Source organism: Rutilus rutilus (assembly GCF_951802725.1).
Source record: "Rutilus rutilus genome assembly, chromosome: 2".
Taxonomy (NCBI): Eukaryota; Metazoa; Chordata; class Actinopteri; order Cypriniformes; family Leuciscidae; genus Rutilus; species Rutilus rutilus.
The window spans coordinates 13,928,621-13,944,244 of NC_140210.1; the positions used below are offsets into that span (position 1 = coordinate 13,928,621).

Below are 15,624 nucleotides of genomic sequence, written 5' to 3' on the forward strand. Positions count from 1 at the left end.
GCGATCATCTCAGAGGAGGGAGATGATAAGATTACATGGAGAATAAGAGACATGCACTTTCTCTCATCCCCATCTTCCCTAACCTTTTCTTCCCGTTTCTGACATCAGACTGTTGGGTTTGCGTCACCTCTACAATGTCTCTCTCATCGGCCTGATAGAATGAATGAAAATTTCTCATAGAGATGTGTGGGGCCCTTACAATAACGGTACAGTGGTAAAAGCATCTGGACCTCTCCCAGCCGTACAGCCATATGTTTAGCAAACTTTGTTCCTCAATGGGCTCTTTCTAGTCTGTCGGCTGGCTCTGGCTTGAAATAAGAGATGGTCCAATGGAAATGGTCCATGTTATCTGCTCAGTCTATTACTTAATGCACTTCTGTGGTCTGTTAACTCTGATCTCGAGGTAGAAATTGCCTTGATAAACTCAACCAGCCCTTTCTAGTAGGAGGCAGTTAATAAAATGTGATTGGTTAGATGTTTATGCGCTTTGAGGTCTGATATTAGCTCTTGAATATACAGTTTCAGATGTTACCATGGGTTTTTCCATCAAGGATTTTTTTCTTCAAAATACATTTTTCTCAGTGTTTGACAGCTTGCATAGTTTCCCTTTCTGCATTTTTAGGGAAGGCTTTGCCTTTGAAATGGCTCATTTGGTTAATTTGAGTGTTTCGTCTTAGTGCGGTATCATGCTAGCCAGCCTCGAAACAACTCTATTTTGGCTGAGATTGTCACACTTTCAGAATATTTTTTTGATCACCCTCTTCTGTCAGAGGTCTGTCACACTCACAGATTAAGAATAAGGACTTTTAAAATTGTCGTTTACAGATGCGTAAAATTCACAGAAATGCAATAATGTTAAGTCATGGGCATTTCTGTGGTAAAAGTACATTTCTCTTATGGTCTGCGTAGTCCATTGAGCTGCACTACTTTTTTTTTGTTTTGTGTTCTTGCTTTAACTTATACTAGTATGTCTATATTTTCAATGTATATGTGTATGTATTTTGAAGAAAACCCAAAGAACAAGAAATTTTAAGTTTCACAATCTATAACCTGGTTTATATATATTCTGTGTAATGTAATTTAAAAGACAATAATGGACGTAATTACGACAACATGCATCTTGAAGACGATTTATTGGATTTCCAATCAGGCACTGCACAGAGGACCTGTTAAGTTCTATTAGCCTGTGGAATCACAATTGTTGTCAATGCACACCAACTCCCGCTGATTCTCCAACTATGTTAACGAGTAAAGAAATTGGCTCGTGGAACCCTGGCCTTAGATTTAGTGATTCTCCTTTCATTTGTTAATAATTACGGCATGGTTGATTTTCATTTTAACAACAAACCTCATGAGGATGGACTGTTTCTTTTGTTGATGTACTGTAGAGTTCATAGAATTATGTATTATATATATACATTGAATTATGATGGCTTATATTATTAGAGTTTCACCACAAGGGAGAAGTTGTATCATCTTTGGAATTCCTCCCTCCCTCTTTTGTCTCTCTCACTTTGTTCCACATTTTTTCTCCGTAACTGGAGTAGACACTTGCTGGCCCAACCCAACACTATCTGAACCTGAACGCACTGTAACCTGAGCCTAGCCGTGGATCTCTGTGGTGGGCCTCATGGTGGAGCTGTGCCATGGGCCACATTGCTTGACTTTATCATTATATTTGTCAGGTTTAGCCTGCTCCTAATAAAAGCTCCCCTACTGTGCCGATTTCAGATCAGGTACCCCACCCTAACCCAACAGTCTTATGAGAAAAACATGTCCTGGCTGCCTTGAACCAGAGAACCAACACCTCTATGAAGAGGAGCAGGACGGGTGGAGGAAACGAGAGCGCATTCTTTCTATGATTTATGAATGCCGTTCACCTCTCGCTTCTCCTGATTCACTTCCAGGTGCAGCCGTGCCAGCACAATCAGAACAAGTTTGATCTGTACAGTGACACATTTGTCAGACACATGTTATTGTGTGGTTTCTAATTCTTGTAATGGATTTGGATTTGCTCTTTTGTTGTTTTATGTCTTGCAGTATGATATTTGTTATTTCCTAGTGTAATTAAAAAGCACTAGTGCTTGTAAGTGCAATTTGTCTTGGTCCTCTGGCAGGTTTTTACATTAGTTTTAAATTAAATTTAGATTTCTTTAAAAAAAAATAGAAGAAAAAAAGACGTGTACAGATTAAGAATATGGTAGTGTTTTTTTTTTTTCTCTCTGGTAGTGAAGTATTGTGCTTGACTCAAATGTTTTTTTTTCTTCTGTAGAAGACATGCTTTTGATCTGTGTGGTCTCCAGATGTTGCGTTCAAGTCTTGGCCTACTGTTTTAAAGCCCACTGTGTTGAAATTCAACATACCTATGTTGAGGTTAATGTACATGATATACAAATATGTACGTAAAAACAGTGAAAGATAGATAGATGGATAGATTTATGGATGGATGGATACGCAAGTACCAAGGAACAGCATTTAACGTAGCATTTTTTTTATTAAATTTTTTTTACGTAAACCTATTCAAATTACATTATAACAGCTAGGAAAGTTAACACTAATTTCTGTAATCTTATTTTGCCCTCTCAATTAGCTTCAGTAAAGACAAACTATTTTGAAACTGTAGCTTGCCAAGCTACTCACTACTTAGCTTCCCTAATTTACAAGTAGCTTCCCTAACACTCCACATGGTTTATCGGATCTTAGTGGATCAAATTCTCAGCTATTCAAGCCAAGACTTGACACCGTGTAATATTTTGTGCATCCATGTATGTCCTGTCACCTGTGTGTTCACTTGCTATAGGAGCACAAAGATGTGCTCCCTTACAGAGGACTGTGATAAGACGTCCGATGAAGAAAACCATGGATTACAGATTTCACACCCTTACAGGAACTCTTTGACAACCCTATTCCCATCCCTCTGCTGCACTCGCACTACCTGCTAAGGGTTTGTTCGAGTAAAAGAATAATGTGAACTAAACTGAGTTGAGTGTACAGAGTGTGAAACTGATAGTGAGGGAGTTGAATTCTCTGTGTTATAAGGAAAGACATAACAAAGGTTTCCATGAAATTGACCTGTTTTCTTAAGACCTCTTGCATATTTCTTTAACCTTCACAACCAACCTTTGGACTTGAACTTGAGTCTTGAATTTGATTCCATGTGATGAAATTCCTTCAAACTAGCACACAAACCCAGATCCTGCCATCACATCTGGATTTTTTTTTCTTTAGGTTTTTGGTTGAGAGAGGTGTGAATTATTCTCTGGGGAAAAGCGCGGTGTCAATGTACTTGACCCAGACACCAAGTGTTGGTTGCTCATTGAGAACCCTTGCCGGGGTGGCAAGGTTGCGATTGTGTTGCACTTATTGCTGCTCTTGCAAATCTAGACTACTTTGGCTGAGAATATTCCTCATAGACCTGTACATTTCAGGGAGGTGCATTCTCAAGTTACTTTTGGGACACCCAATCCTTCACAGTTAAAAAAAAAAAAAAGGTCATGTTCTGCCCATGTTCTCCCATTTCACTGGTATCATTTGATTTTTCTTTTACAATTAGGAATGCATTACATTTTTCGCCAGTGCGATTTTCATGTCAACTAATAATTGACTAATATTAATTTATTATTATAGGCTAGTAGGTACTAATAGGCCTACTACTTTTTATTATAGTAATTGTTACAAAATTGCATAGTGAATAGTGCAGATTACCTGTGATAGGACATACTTAGAGGTTGATAGAATGATTATCCTGTTTTGGTGTTGTCGTTTTTTTTTTCATGCCGGACTAAAATATATTATTTGTCTTTTAATGTTATTCCATTATTATTTTTTATTTTTTTTTACTAATCCCCTTTTGTTTTCCTTGTCTGTGTTTACTCAGCATATTTACTCCTAGTAATGATGGAACTTCTATTGAGCTCAAAGGTTTAGGGTGCGAAATGATTTCTGAATAGCACACTTGCACCATGAGCTTGTTTCTCTAAACGAGCCTAGTGTTTGTTGAAGGTTACCCTATGTGCAGAACTGATCAGGTGAATATCAGTTAGTAATGCTGTCCGACTTGATGTTAACATGTTCAAAAACACTTTCAGTATCTGTGGAAAATGACATTGACGTAACCGTTTAGCTAGGGTTGGTTTTATTTATTTATTTATTTATTTATTTATTTATTTATTTATTTATTTATTTATTTATTTATTTATTTATTTATGTTAATGCTTAACAATGTTGTATTCTGGCAGTGCAATCTTTGTGTAGAATGTGATTTTAATAATTTCCGATATTGTCATTTTGAATATAGAAGTATCAATATTCATTTTAATATAGAAGTATTTCAGAACACAAACCTTGTTTTTTTTCTTGTGTATCAGCTATGAGACGTGAGTGTTCAACCGTAAATTAGTGCAAGAGCTTTTGTTTACATTCAAGGTAAGAAATTTGGCAGCTAAAACAAGCCTTTTGTAACACCCTGTGGTTCTCCAGATGACTTCCATCTGGGGTTGTCAGGAGACCCTGTTGGCCCGTATCTCCAAAAACTCTTTTACGAAGTTCCTCAGTAGAGGTTCTCAATTATGTTGATGGTATTTGTTCTCAGTGTACAGTATTGCTGTGTGCTAAACTGATCTCTGAAAGTAGTTGGAAAGAGTGTTGCATAGCTTCTTTCAAAGAACATGACCCTCTTTTGCCCTTTGTTTGAGAGTGTGCATCACTGGCCCAAGATTAGACGGGTGCAGTGTCACCACTGGAGGGTTCTGTTTCCCTCTTTGATTAGAGTTGGCAAAACTCTCTGCATGTATGAAAGTGACAGTTTCAGCCAAATTGAAATGTAACTTGTTGTCACAGTAAGAGTCAGTTGTCAGGGTCTTGAAGGCTAATGTTAACAGCAGCATGCCTTTATTTAAACGAATTGGCTTGGCTTTACTCAGTTTTTGCTGTGCAAATAGGCTACATGATTCCTTAATATAGTTATGTTCACACACAGTTTATTTACAGGAGTTACAACTGGCATCTATAACCAAACTCACACCCGTACATTTTTCAAGACGCATTCTCAGAAAATCTGTCTGTGTGACGGAACCGGACTGGACAACTCCTACACGTCATACAGTGCGAGAGACGCTCTGTGCTGTATAAATGCGTTTGACACACAGAGAAATGAGCTGCGTGTCATCTGAAGGTTTTTAATCCAGTCACTGTTCTCCACCAGAGCTTCTCAAGTCAGTTTTGTGTTCTTCGTGCGACTCAAATGCTACGCTCTCCAGCCAGATATAAAAGCTGCTGTCGGTTAATGAAGATTTGACAGATGAACTCGCGGCTTGATTGGACTCTTGTTGTATTACAAGTGATCATAAGACTTATGTTTCATGGACGTCACCATCTTTGATATTACTTTGAACGCTGCTAAGAGAAAATACGGGCTTGACTCCTGTCACATTCATACAGACAATATTCAAGACGCTACTGTAAATTGCTGTTTGAATGGGACATTGAGACTCACACCTGTAAGTAAAGGTGATTGACATTCCCAAAAACTGACAGCGTGAACGTAGCCATAGTCTTGGATGAGAAGTGCATATTTAAATGTCTTGTGTTTGCACCTGAACTGGTGTGTTTGTTAGAAAGCTCTTATATGGATTGGAGGGAATATTTTTTTGAATTGTGTCCACAGATTAATAATATACAGGGAAATTACAGAAGAAAATGGGGGCAATTTTGAATTTCATGTACACTTTTATTTAGCCATGATCTCGGTTTAGAAACATTCTTTTCATGTGTATGAGCACCACTGTCACACTTGGGCAAACTTTCTGCATGTCTGAACAGTGGCTTCTCTTAAATGCAAGTCTGAATCATTTTACTGAATGTATTTGGAAGTTTAAACTGATTCACAGATTAATCTAAAGTCCACATGACATTTATTTGTTTACTTTAGTTATTTTACTTCTGTTTTATTTTTTAATAATTTAGGCTAATTGAATTTATATTTTAATGACTTTTTAAATAAAGCACTATTTAAAGGGATACTCCACTTTTTTGGGGAAATAGGCTCATTTTACATCTCCCCCAGAGTTAAACAGTTGAGTTTTACCGTTTTCGAATCCATTCAGCCGAACTCCGGGTCTGGCGGTACCACTTTTAGCATAGCTTAGCATAGATCATTGAATCGGACAAGACCATTAGCATCTCTCTCAAAAAAATGACCAAAGAGTTTCGATATTTTTCCTATGTAAAACTTGACTCTTCTGTAGTTACATCGTGTACTAAGACCGACGGAAAATGTAAAGTTGCGATTTTCTAGGCTGATATGGCTAGGAACTATACTCTCATTCCTGCGTAATAATCAAGAAACTTTGCTGCCGTACCATGAGTGCAGCAGGCGTAATGATATGACGCAGCGCCTGAAAATAGGTCTAATAGGTTAGACAAACTTAGTCCCGGTCACGTTGGAAGTTACCGAGCTGGGGACTATTATCAGGCGCTGCATCATATCATTACGCCTGCTGCACTCATGGTACGGCAGCAAAGTTTCTTGATTATTACGCAGGAATGAGAGTATAGTTCCTAGCCATATCAGCCTAGAAAATCGCAACTTTACATTTTCCGTCGGTGTACACGATGTAACTACAGAAGAGTCAAGTTTTAAATAGGAAAAATATCAAAACTCTTTGGTCATTTTTTTTTGAGAGAGATGCTAATGGTCTTGTCCGATTCAATGATCTATGCTAAGCTATGCTAAAAGTGGTACCGCCAGACCCAGAGTTCGGCTGAATGGATTCGAAAACGGTAAAACTCAACTCTTTAACTCTGGGGGAGTTGTAAAATGAGCCTATTTCCCAAAAAAGTGGAGTATCCCTTTAAGGCTCTATTTTTTCACCCATCTTAGCTTGAGTGTCTTTTACAGTTTTGTTTTACGAACACTATCAGTTTGACAAAAAATAAATAAAAATTAACAAAAAAAAAAAAGATTTACTTGTGATTAGTTCATTTCACTAAAGAAAATTTCAAATGTTGTCCAGTTAGAGAACTCATGTGGTGCATATCGAGATGGCAGCCCATAGCAGCTGTACTGAACTCTTTGTAAAAGCAGGCTGTTATCCAAAGACTGTTCTTTTGTTTGTCTCATCTAATATTCATCACTCTTGCCCAATGCTGTCTCAACACCCTTGTTGTCGATTTTGTAAAAAGTTCTTGAGAAAAATCCTGGGAAATTACTGTAGTTTCACTATGAGACACCTCTTCTAGGTGCCTGCTGATGGTCACGTCATCCAGTTTTGCAGTGCTAGAGGTACACCCCCAACCCCCCCCCCCCCCCCCCCCCCATTTCTCTCTCTCTCTAGTATGTTTCTCATGTATTAAGCCAGCAGGAAGTTGCCTGTCCTCGTGTTACCTCTGGGATCAGAGTGAAAGAAGTTGCAATTCGGGTATGAAAACATTTATTTTGGTGAAAGTTACAATGAATGGTGTGTATGAGCTGGTTTCCTCTCGGTGGCCCCTGTGTTCTCAGGTCACGCCTACTGTGTGTTATTGAACAGCATCATGGAGTGCATTTCAGGTCGTTCTTATTTTCTGTGTAGTCTGGATGTATGCATGCTCATTCAGAGATCTCCCATAGAGTGCTGTGTATTTTTGTCGGCCAAAACCTGGAAACAAGCATTTTAGCATTTTCGGTTCCATCGTCCCAAAGCCAGATTTTTTTTTTTTTTTTTTTTTTTTTTTTTTAATGGGTCTGTGGTTAACAAAAGCTCTAAATATTTTCATGTTTTATTCTATGACATAAAAATAAATCTCTAATACCGCCTTGTAAAATGTGTATGAATCATAACCTTTTGTTGGTCACATAACTTATTTTCTGCAATAATCCAGAATCATTTGGGGTTTTTGTTGAGGCAACCAGGGTGATGCTTGCTTCTGGGTTGGCCTACAAAAATACGTCATCACTGCAGAAGTTTATATCAACACTGTCAAAATGTCTCATGTTTGACTGGAAAGGAAATGTCTCTTGGTTATAAAAATGAGCACACCATGCCAAACTATTTGATGGAATACACACTCAGGCATTTAAAATGAAACTTGGCTTAAAGGGATAGTGTAATTGACTTGCTCTCAAGTTGTTCTAAACCTGTACGAGTTTCTTTGTTCTGTCAAACACAAAAGACGTGGATAACCAAACAGCTGACGGTAGCCATTGACTGCCATTGTATTTTTTTTTTTTTCACACTATGGAAGTCAATGGCTACCATCAACTTTTTGGATACAAACTTTCTTTAAAATATCTTCTGTGTTCAGCAGAAGAAATAAATTCATACAGGTTTGGAATCACTTGAGGGTGAGTAAATGATGACAATTTTCATTTGTGTAAACTATCCCTTTAATAACAATTGTTTATTTCCTCCATTGAGTCAGCTGGAAATCCTCTGTGTAATATTTTTTTATTATTTTTGGGGTTTTGGCGGTCTTCATTCTAGAGGTCTAGTCTAGATCTAAAGTCTTAAATTGTGTAGTGACAAAATGACCAGAATTCCTTCACCAAAAATGTAATTTCCACCAACATGAGCTTTGGTGACTGATGGCAGTATGATGTGGTAGTGTTCAGTGACTTACGGTTTTGTTTTTAACGTTATTTAAATGAGCAGCCACTTGTCTATGTCTATTTCATGTTGTTTTTTTAAATAGTAGCAATCAAAAACCAATGCTTTATTTTATTTATCAACAATGACTCATGAGCTATGTCAAATTGAGCAGCCCAGCAATAATGTTAGTGTTAATGTTATATCCAATAGTGACCTAGCCTATAGCTTATACCTAGGATCTATAGGTTTAATTTGAGAATGACAGTTAACAACACTTTCTAATCTTTGTTCTTAGAGATTGTGTACTAGTAATGAGGTATCTCATGTTTTTACTCAATTATTTGGATAAAATTTAAGCAGATAGGGTTTTGTGTCTTTCCTTTATAAGAGCAAGAGGCAATGAGATGGTCTTTAATACCTTCTTTCTCTTATTCACAGAGGTCAGAGGTGGAGAACCACACTTTAAGGACTCTCAGCTGCCAGACGTGTGAATCGTAAGTATCTATATGATGTACACATTTTACCTTCCGTTACTGAAGAAAAACCTGGATTCAGAACTTCGCTGTCGTTCAAAAGTTTGGGGTTGGCAAGATTTTCTGTTTTAAAGGGATACTCCACTTTTTTTGGAAATAGTCTCATTTTACAACTCCCCCAGAGTTAAACAGTTGAGTTTTATCATTTTGGAATCCATTCAGCCGATCTCCGGGTCTGGGGGTCCCACTTTTTGCATAGCTTAGCATAATGAATTGAACCGGACAAGACCATTAGCATCTCTCTCAAAAAAATGAACAAAGAGTTTCGATATTTTTCCTATTTAAAACTTGACTCTTCTGTGGTTACATCGTGTACTAAGACCGACGGAAAATGTAAAGTTGCGATTTTCTAGGCTGATATGGCTAGGAACTATACTCTCATTCCTGCGTAATAATCAAGAAACTTTGCTGCCGTACCATGAGTGCAGCAGGCGTAATGATATGACGCAGCGCATGCCGCCTGATAATAGGCTACCGAGGTGGGGACTATTATCAGGCGCTGCGTCATATCATTACGCCTGCTGGACTCATGGTACTGCAGCAAAGTTTCTTGATTATTACGCAGGAATGAGAGTATAGTTCCTAGCCATATCAGCCTAGAAAATCGCAACTTTACATTTTCCGTCGGTCTTAGTACACGATGTAACCACAGAAGAGTCCAGTTTTAAATAGGAAAAATATCGAAACTCTTTGTTAATTTTTTTTTTTGAGAGATGCTAATGGTCTTGTCCGGTTCAATTCATTATGCTAAGCTATGCTAAAAGTGGGACCCGGAGTTCGGCTGAATGGATTCCAAAATGATAAAACTCAACTGTTTAACTCTGGAGGAGTTGTAAAATGAGCCTATTTCCAAAAAAAAGTGGAGTATCCCTTTAAAAAAAAGGGTCTTCTGCTCACTAAGGCTGAATTTATTTGAACAAAAATACATTATAAACAACTATTGTGAAATATTATTAAAATTTAAAACAACTGTTTTCAATTTTAATATATTTTAAGATGTAATTAATTAATTAGCATTTACTTCAGTCTTCAATGTCCTGTGATCCTTCAGAAATCATTCTAATTTGCTGATTTGCCTCTCAAGAAACATTACTTATTATCAATGTTGAAAACGGTTGTGCTACTTAATGTTTTTGCAGAAACCATGATGCACATTTTTTACACTATTGTTTGAATAAAGTTAAAAAGAACAGTATTTAAAATGCATTTTTGTAACATTATAAATGTCTTTATAATTTGGTAGTGTATAAGGTAGTATATTCATATTTTGAGTACTTGTATGAATAGTGAATATTCATATTATTATTATTTTTATGTGTGTTTGTGGTGTGCCAGAGATTAATCCGGCCTGTAACGTGCAACCGTTCCGCTTTGGTTTTGAGTTTGTGGGCAGTTTGGAGGCATTTAGACTCGGATCAGCAAGTAGTGGTGGAGATTTCGAGCAGTCCATTCAGAGCACTTACCACCATTTGTTGTCTTCTCCCGGATGTGATGGCCACACCATTGACAGGATGAAAGACAGGAGAAAGAACATAAAGGTGGAGACCCACCCAGCCACCCATTGTCCTTGGTGTTGAAGCAAGGAAGTGAACTTTCACACTTCCCCTCTTATGTCGGTTAAGACTCACTTTGTGCAGCCCTGACACTCTAAAAAGGTTTTTTTTTTGTGAGATGGGCAGCTTCATGTTCTGGGGTCCATGTTTGTTTTTGTGTGTCTGCATTCGCTTGGGGGGTGTTGTGTGCTTGGCCGGTCTTGCAGCTGGTTAATAATGTATGTCTCGTCACGCTTTTGTGAATTAAAGGTAAACTGATATGGTGCAGAGGGGACAGCTCTTTCATTGATGAATTTTTAAAGAGCTGCACTGCTAGAGGCCACTGGGCTGTTTATAATACCTTGCTTTAAAAAGATGTTGATCTGAGGGAGTCTGCGATAAATTGTAAGAGAAACGACAGGGGTAGAAAGAGGCTGACGGCCCCCTAATATGAAATGTTATATATCAGTGATGAATTATACATAAGCTCTGAACGCAGTGTGAGCTGCGCAATATGATTTGCTAAGTTATATATTTTTTTTAATCTGCAGACAGGACAAATTGACTCAGAGTGTGAGTCTCAGAGGGATTCCAGCACATAGCCTAGTATGGACTGATCCAATGAGAAATCCCAAAACCCTGTGCTTCCTAAATAAATGCTGCTGGTCTCACTGTTTATGGTTTATCTGTGCTCATTATTTTAAATATTAAAGGGATAGTTCAACCAAACATTAACATTCTGACATCATACTCACACTCACACTCAAGTAGTTCCAACCCTGTATGAATTTCTTTCTTCTGCTGAACACAAAAGAAGGTACTTTGAAGAATGTCTGTAATCAAACAGTTGATAGGCCCCATTGACTTCCATTGTATGTATATATATATCCTTTTTTTTTTCATACTATGGAAGTCAGTGGGGTCCCATATTCTTCAAAATATCATCTTTTGTGTTCAGTAGAGGAAAGAAACTCATACAGGGTTGGAACAACTTGAGTAAATGATGACAGAATTTTCACTATCCTTAAAAAAAAAAAAGGACATTCCCCAAATTGTCATCAGTGTAATAACATTTTCCAACTACTTTCCTGCTGATGTAACCATGGCCAGATGGGGGAAAAAATACAAAGTACCAGTCGCCCAGTAAACATCATAAACAAACATACATACAACCCCCCCCCCCATACATTATTATTATATTATACAATACAATCTAAGTATTGTTTCACTAGGAAATGTCTCATTAAAAAAAGTATTGTGAATACGGTTTCATGTCGTCTTACACCACATATGCCAAAAACTAATTGTGCTATATTTAATATGCTGCATATCTATGCATTTGTATCCTATATATGCATATCATAGACATAATTGTTATCTATATATTTAGATATTTGTGCATACATTTGCTGATGCATATACAGTGTTATATTATATTAATAAAGGGACCATAAATATTTTTGTAAATTATCACATGCCTGGCATGTTGATGACAAATATATCTTGTTTTGAAAATAATCGTAGTTGTTCTCTGACAACTATAATTAGGCAAAGTAAGTTTATTTATATAGCACATTTCATACACTATGGCAATTCAAAGTGCTTTACAGAAAGGAATTAAAATAATCACAAAATAAAATTTATAAAAGTAATTAAAAGAGATGTATGATACAGTTATAAACTGAATTAAGAGTAAAAAAGATGATACATAGATAAACTTCTCATCTTGGTGATTACACTGTGTCTGTGGTGTTAACTAAATTAACTAAATGGTACAAATTCTTAATCCCCTTGAATGAAAAACTGTTCTTCAGATACAATGTGTATAATATATGCTCGGATCAATCAGGAACTGAAATAAATGTTCACAAAGCACCAAATGCAAAGTTTCATGGTGTACATTCAATTCTATTAAAAAACAGCTATATAAGCATTTTCCGTAGAAAGCATGTCACTTTCAAGCAAAGCTTCTCACTCAGTTTACATCAAAACAGGTCATAAATCACTGCCGTGGAGATTCTGTTCTGGTCTTGCTTTATCAGTTATGCTTTTACATAAATATCTTATGAATGGTGTGAGAAGATGCTTTTTTGTCTTGTGGAAACGTTTTTAGCTACATCAAAACCCGTCCAGATTGTCTTGAATCACTTACACAACTCCTTACACAGACCAGAGTCTCCATCGCGCGAGTCTGACTTTCAAACTCTAAACCTCTGCAGTGTTTCCCTTTCATTTAGTCTGTTCTTCTATTCATTCCTCTTTAATAATTCAAGCTCTCTCTGTGTGGTTCACAGGAGAGGCCACTGACGGCAGCCATTTAGTCTGCACCACTCCGTCGTGCCTCAGTCCAACTGTCCATTTTTAATCATCTTTAACCCCTACACCACACCACCTCACTTGTCAGTCCAGCTTTGACCCGTCTGTGTGTTTCTGTTCTGTCTGTTGTCCCAGTTGTTCTGACATCAGCTTGTCTACATCCTTTGTTCTCGACTTGGCTTACAGAAGACAAGTCTTCAGGGTTTTTTCAAATGAGTTCATTTCTCAGGGTCTTTACAGTAAATGTGATGTAAGATCCATGTAATTCGACTTTAACCATGGTGTAAAAACAAAATCTTCATGACTTTATCTGGTAGAGAGAGCAGTGAAAGACTCTAGGGTGAAATTCTCAGATACGCTCGTTTCTCAATTTTTCTCAGAACTCTTAAACAGCAAAAACTGTTTTCAACATTGATAATAAGAAATGTTTCTTGAGCACTATATCAGCATATTAGAAGGATTTCGAAATTTTGTTCATCAAAGAATCCTGTAAAAAAAAAAAAAAAAAAAAAAAAGATGTCCATAAAATCATTGGTGATTTTAATAATAATAAAAATATTGAGCACCAAATCAGCATATTAGAATGATTTCTGAAAGAGCACGTGACTCTGAGGACTGGAGTAATGATGCAGAAAATGCAGCTATATAAAAATATTTATTTTGAGGTAATCCATTAAGCAAAACTTGGTGTATTATTTTAAGGCACCACTGGAATGTTCTGACACAGCAGCTATTTTTAGATCTAAAAATACCCAACAATGCTTACTAGCTCATTAGATATCTCCTTCCAGTCCATTGAAAAATGCCCAGTTTTACTCCGGTCGGTATTCTCATTCACGTTTCGGAAGCGCTGCTTGAAAACAGGAAATACATTCAGTGAACAGCAGTTAGCCCACCCTGCCCGGTTGTTGTGGTGACAGGAAGCTAGGATTTCAAGCTGGAGAGCCTGTGCTGGGCGTTGTTACCGTGGTTACAGCGTGCTTGGTTCAGAGCCCCACTAGAGGGCAGTATATACAGATACATGCAGGTGCTCGAACAGAGTGTGTGTCCGTGTGGGCAGGCAGTGCTGTATTCAAATCCCTCATATACTTTATTATTCCCGTCACCACTCTTATGCAAATAAATCTTCCACTGCATAACATACAGACTCAATTAAAACTGGACTGATCATTTCTACTCTTATTGTTGTGATTTATAAACTTTCTACTTTTATAAATATTTCATATGTAATATTTCTATATAGTTGAGGTTGCTCTTTTCTTATGTCCGTTTATATACAGTAGTGGCCAAAAGGGATCTTCGGAGGGGATATTTGTTCAGTTAATCTATGCCAACAAATTATAAGGACATTTTTATACACGTCACCTAAACTTTAAGGATTTATCTGACAAAATGCGAAAACTACAGCTACAGGTTTTATTTTGCTATGTTAAAAAAATGCACAGGAAAAACAAAAAGCTTAGAGGTAAAAGCAAACTTTGACTACAATAATCAGTTATTGATATTTTGTTTTTGCATGCAATCATCATTTCTTTTTATGACAGCTTGGCCAAAAGTTAGGGATGACAAAAGTTGGCGTGTTTTATCGCTTTATCACAAATAAAACCATTCACTCCAAACACAGCTATACAGTATGCTTACTAAAAAATTTTTTTTTTTTTATTATGAAAAATGTTCCTAGTCTGGCCACTACTATATATATTTAGTCTATTACATATTAACATGTTATTTATTCTATATACATATTTAGTGTATATTACATTTAATTGATGTTCTCAATAAGGCTGCATTATCGTTAATAATATTCTCAATATTGAAAACAGTTGTTGCTAAAAAATTTTTTTTTTTTTTTTAATTTTTCAAAAGAATTTGAGTCAATTAAATTTGATTTGTATAGCAGCTTTACAGAAAATCATGATTTTGATGTTTATAATATAATATCTTAATTTATTTATGCCTTAGTCACATAAAAAAATCTTTTGTATAAATGCCTTTACGGTCACTGAGTAATTTGCTGAATGCATGTATTAATTTCTTTCAAAAATTACTGCCCTCAAATCGGTCTATTTTTCTACATTATTGCGTGTGTTTCAAGCACATTTTCACTCATCATGCTCTCACCATCTGTCTTGTTTAACTCACATTCTTTCTTTACTATGACAGATGTTAAAAGTGTGAATTATTGTAATTTTAAAATTAAACAGTACAACACAAGGAACCGTGTTGATATTTAGCATATACCAAAATATTTCCAAGCAGGGACAACCGTTGCATGTCTAAGCTACGCTCAGTGGATGAATCCGTGTTTTTGAGCAAATTTATTGAATAAATGATTCAGTGACTCTGTCATAAAGACCTAGGCATAACTATGTACTGCAGAAAGTCACTCAAACCCCATCTTTACATTCAGTTATATTCACAGTTACATACAGTATTTCATTTTATTATAGTGAGGCAGTATGTTTTTTATTTTAAACCCTTTTTGCTTTCTCATTGTTTTAGTCACAACCTATTTGCCGCTGTCTGTGATGCTGTGAAATCGATCAAGCTTCTAATGACTGTAAACCCGTTTAAGTTTAATCCTCATTAACTGGCAGCTTGCAGTCGTAGATGAGAGAGCAGCAGAGACGTTAATGAAATACCTATCTGTAACAAACTTAATAAGGAGAGGAGAAT

General features: G+C 36.6%; 1 protein-coding gene across 1 annotated transcript in view; it reads left to right on the top strand.

Annotated features, from left to right (window-relative positions):
• The window catches only part of fbxw7 (F-box and WD repeat domain containing 7), a 164,341-nt gene that overhangs the window by 27,880 nt on the left and 120,837 nt on the right, over positions 1-15,624 (top strand). The window contains exon 3 of the mRNA XM_084402978.1: positions 9,006-9,061. The gene's annotated coding sequence lies outside the window, so the exon portion shown is untranslated. The remainder of the gene's footprint in view (positions 1-9,005; positions 9,062-15,624) is intronic.